This window comes from Alosa alosa, chromosome 24, assembly GCF_017589495.1.
Source record: "Alosa alosa isolate M-15738 ecotype Scorff River chromosome 24, AALO_Geno_1.1, whole genome shotgun sequence".
NCBI classification, from domain to species: Eukaryota; Metazoa; Chordata; class Actinopteri; order Clupeiformes; family Clupeidae; genus Alosa; species Alosa alosa.
This window is the reverse complement of record NC_063212.1, coordinates 17,277,380-17,281,514: the sequence shown is the minus strand read 5'-3', so window position 1 is coordinate 17,281,514 and position 4,135 is coordinate 17,277,380. Positions and strand designations below refer to the sequence as shown.

The 4,135-nt window shown below is 38.3% G+C and overlaps 1 long non-coding RNA gene across 1 annotated transcript; it reads right to left on the bottom strand.

Annotated features, from left to right (window-relative positions):
- Positions 1-233: 233 nt before the first annotated feature.
- Positions 234-3,819, bottom strand: LOC125289693. Its single transcript, XR_007192676.1, has 5 exons — positions 3,574-3,819; positions 1,706-1,801; positions 1,372-1,507; positions 613-743; positions 234-432 (listed from the first exon to the last, which is right to left on the bottom strand). It is a non-coding gene; the product is annotated as an uncharacterized LOC125289693 (long non-coding RNA).
- Between the last annotated feature and the right edge of the window lie 316 nt (positions 3,820-4,135).

The following is a 4,135-nucleotide window of genomic DNA, read 5'->3' as shown; positions in this document are numbered from 1 at the left end:
TATACAAAAACAAATTGTGTAAAATATCTCAATGCAATTAAGCATATTCAAAATAAATCAAGGAAATTTCCCTGATTTTTTCTGGTTAATATCGCATGATAAAGTCACGTGTAATATAGTTGCCTCACTTATTTTGAGTAGTTATGCATGTTTTAAATAAGTCTATTACTATATATTTTAAAGGATGTGGTGTATATACACAATTAGAGAGTCAGTATTTCATTTAACAGCATTTATTCAGTGTAAATTAAACCTGACGTTGAGAAAAAAAAAATAGAGATATAACAAACATATCATCTTCATCAACATCTACACAAAATCCTCCAACTCTCCGCAAAAAGCAAGCCAAACTGAGTAATCCTGGGACAAAGGGGCCTTGGTCAAACAGGTAACCAAGGACCCAATTGTGACTATGAATGAGATCCAGAGTTCCTTTAAGAAGATGAGAGAAGTGTAAAGAAGGACAAACATCAGTTCAAAATTGTTTTTACACAACAATTCTACTACCAAATTTAGTTTTTTCTTGTCACGCTGCAGGCAAGTTGTGTGAGAGGCTATATGTGCACAATAATGCTTCTACTTTGTTTTTTCACATTACAAAACAAAACATACCCATGCATTTCAACAATGTGGCTGACCAGGATATGATGCCGTCTTGTGCAGTATGTCACGGGGCTCAATCTCTTATATTCCTCCATTGTTTCCTCTCCCCCTGAACTCTTCTCCAGAACCTCCTGGACCATCTATGGGTAAAAGAGAAACAATAACGGTGATACACTTGTAAAGAGAAAACTTACCTGCACCCTCTAAAAACACAGGAGATGTATTAAAGTGTAACTCAAGAGTACAAACAACCTAGGGTATATTTATGGTAGTGTGGTAGCAAAATTGTGTTAATTGGTGGAGTTTTGAGCAAGACCATAACACTGAATGGGCATAGGCTACAGTGAAAGCTAAGGGGGCAGCAAGCATGTTGAAAAAACAAACGCCATTTTAAACCACTGGCAGTGCTCAAAATATGATTACACTTGGTAGTGTGGTGAGGGTCTCTACAGACAAACTAAAGTGTTATAAACTTTTGAAAGTGTACAGGAGATTATAACAAGACCTGTATCTGAAGGAAGAAAATTGCCTAGATTAGGTGTTCCGTTAACGTCAAATGAGCGGGCGCGTTCGATCTTGCAGCACTGGATCTGCAAGCAGATCTGGCTGAATCTAAAAAACATGCCTTACGTTCAGCCAGATCTGTGTAGTGCTGCAAGATTGAACGTGCCCGTTGATTTGACACTACCGGAACACGAAGCCAGGCTTCCGCATTTGGAGGACAGACAAGGATTTCTTCTAGTGAGATTTTAATTTAAATTGCTCAACCATTTGGCCTTTTCTGCTGCATCCCCTATGGCAGAGGTGTTCTCTCCTGCACCAGGAGATTGATGTCCCTTGTTTGAAGAGGACCTCTCCATATCACTTGAAGAAATTAGAGTAGAAGAACCTGCTGGCACAAATTCTGCAAAAACACAAAATTGGAATCTTAAAGGATTGCTTTAAGAATTTAAGAAATTCAGTTTCCAATTTTAGTTCATTTAATTCAACTAAAGGGTAACAAAATCTTTTTTTTTACTTACCCACTGGCCAAGTGATCTGATATCAGATGCATGCAAACATGGATTTTAAATTTATTAGCTAAGCTCACATAAAACCTTACCTTCTTCAATGAAACTTTCATAAGAAAAACCAGGATGCAGTTTGAGGTACTTTTTTTAGTCCACGGTACTGGACTTTGATGAGCATTTTGCCAACCCTGTTAAAACAAACAAAATCCATAATTATTTAAACACAAGAACCACAATTGACTATCAGCAGTATATCAACTAACTTAACTAGCAAAGGACTTCCAAAATTAATTCTGACATCATTTACCATGTAGGCTACCAAATGTTTTAACCGCAGACAAATAGAAGTGTTTGTGTTCAAATATCTTAACATAATCGCTAAATAACACAAATAAAACCAACAGACACTTAACTAATATCAATACTATTACTGAGAATGGACAATGCACCTAACCTTAACCAACAACACTAACAGTTACCTTACACCACGTGTATGCTACAAATCGAGGCACCATTGAGAGCATCCTCTCCAGCTGTATCGCTGTGTGGGGCGGAAGCTGCACTGAATACAACAGGAAAGCCCTGCAGCGCATAGTGAACACAGCTGGAAGGATCATTGGTGCTTCACTCACTGAAGGACATTTACACCACCCACCTCACCCGCAAGGCGACCAAAATTGTGAGTGATGCAAGTCACCCCGCTCACAATCTGTTTGATCTACTGCCCTCTGGGAAGAGGTACAGAAGCCTGCGCTCCCGCACTACCAGACTCACCAACAGCTTCATACACCAAGCTGTGGGGATGCTGAACTCTCTCCCTCCTCTCCCCCCTCCACCCTCAGCTACATAACATCCTGGACATTGGACCCACAATGGCCGCCTGCACTCTCCCACTTGCACACTTGAACACTTGCACACTTGTACACTTTACAACTTGGTGTTGTTGTCCTGAAAACACAACACTTCTGCTGCTCTTACATAACTTGCACCACTATGCCACTTTCTTCATTACTCAGGTCAAACAGAACTACCCAAGCCTCTTATTGGCCTGACTTTGCACTAGTTTTTTATTGACTGTCTATGCACAATTTCAACTAAATTTTGCTGCTCTTATTTTTTCATTATTATATGTGCCCTCTTATTTACTTATTTACTTACTTTTTTGTTTACTTGAATGTTATGTTTGTCTGTGGACTTAAAATTGGTAAAATATGTCTTGTCTTCACCGTGGGATAGTGAGAAACGTAATTTCGATCTCTTTGTATGTCTGGAACATGTGAAGAAATTGACAATAAAGCTGACTTTGACTTTGACTTTGACAAATGCCTAAAAGAATGCCCTGGTGGTCTCGGCTAACGTTAGCTACGAGCAAAATATATATAACCCGAATTAAAAGCAAATAGTGTTCAGTTCAATCAAACGTCAATTAGTTGACAGACTGCTTTAATTAGTCAGTCAACAGATCCCTTAGTGCCAGACAAGCATTTGACACCACACTAGATCGCTTAGAACAGTGGAGTCCTGGCTAACTAATGTTAACCAGCATCGTTAGCATGTTAGCTATTCCCTCAGTGGCTATTAAAATTCCAACCATCTTTTCAAATTGGTTACAAAAAGATTAAGACGTCCTCGACTCCAATAATATATTAATGTCAGTTTAGAGTGTCCCAAGTATTACAAATGATTATAAACTTGGCCATTTCAAATTGATAAGGTTATAATATAACCTACGAAAGTTAAGGTTAGCTTGCTGGTTAGTTTACCAACCATCTGAGTAGCAGCTAGCTTCTACAGCTAACGTTAGCGACCTTGCTACTGTTAAGCTAACTTCACCAATATTTCCTAGTAGGTCAAACACGTTGGTATGAAAATATATACCTGTGATGTGACATTACTTAATTGTATATTTGTAGTAGTTTTCATGCTAGCTTTCACAAGTAGCAGGAACAAAATACTTTACCTTTTACTATTCCATGCTGAACTTCAATGGCGTCCGTCTTTGAGGCATTCTTTTCAAAATCTCAACTGAAGGACGTGTTTCAGATGTTCAAAATATTTGAGGAAAAGGCTGCACATTTATCAGCGAGAAATTGTGCAACTTCCCACAATTCTTTTAGGGAACATTTTCTCTGAATATTTTTCTCGCAAATGTAGTTGATTTATTTGGGGGAAAACATAATAGTTATTTTTTTAAGGCGACTGCTTCAAGAAATTAAGTCATACTTGATTTTTTGTGTGTAATTTCCTTGGCACCATGATTCATTTTTTACAGTGTGGTAATGCGATGCGAGTGATCATAATAACATATAAAACGTGAAGTCCTTGATAAATAACCAGGCTATGAACTCATAAACAACAGCATTTTGTCACCGTTTGTCATTCACCGTGCTGTGAATACGGCATTAAGATGCTAGGCTAAAGAGCTTAAGATTCAGACAACCTGCATGGTTGTGCTCATCCTGTCAGAAAATAGCAATTTGATCAGTGATCATGCATCATCAGCGCAAGCTTGGTTTGAAACT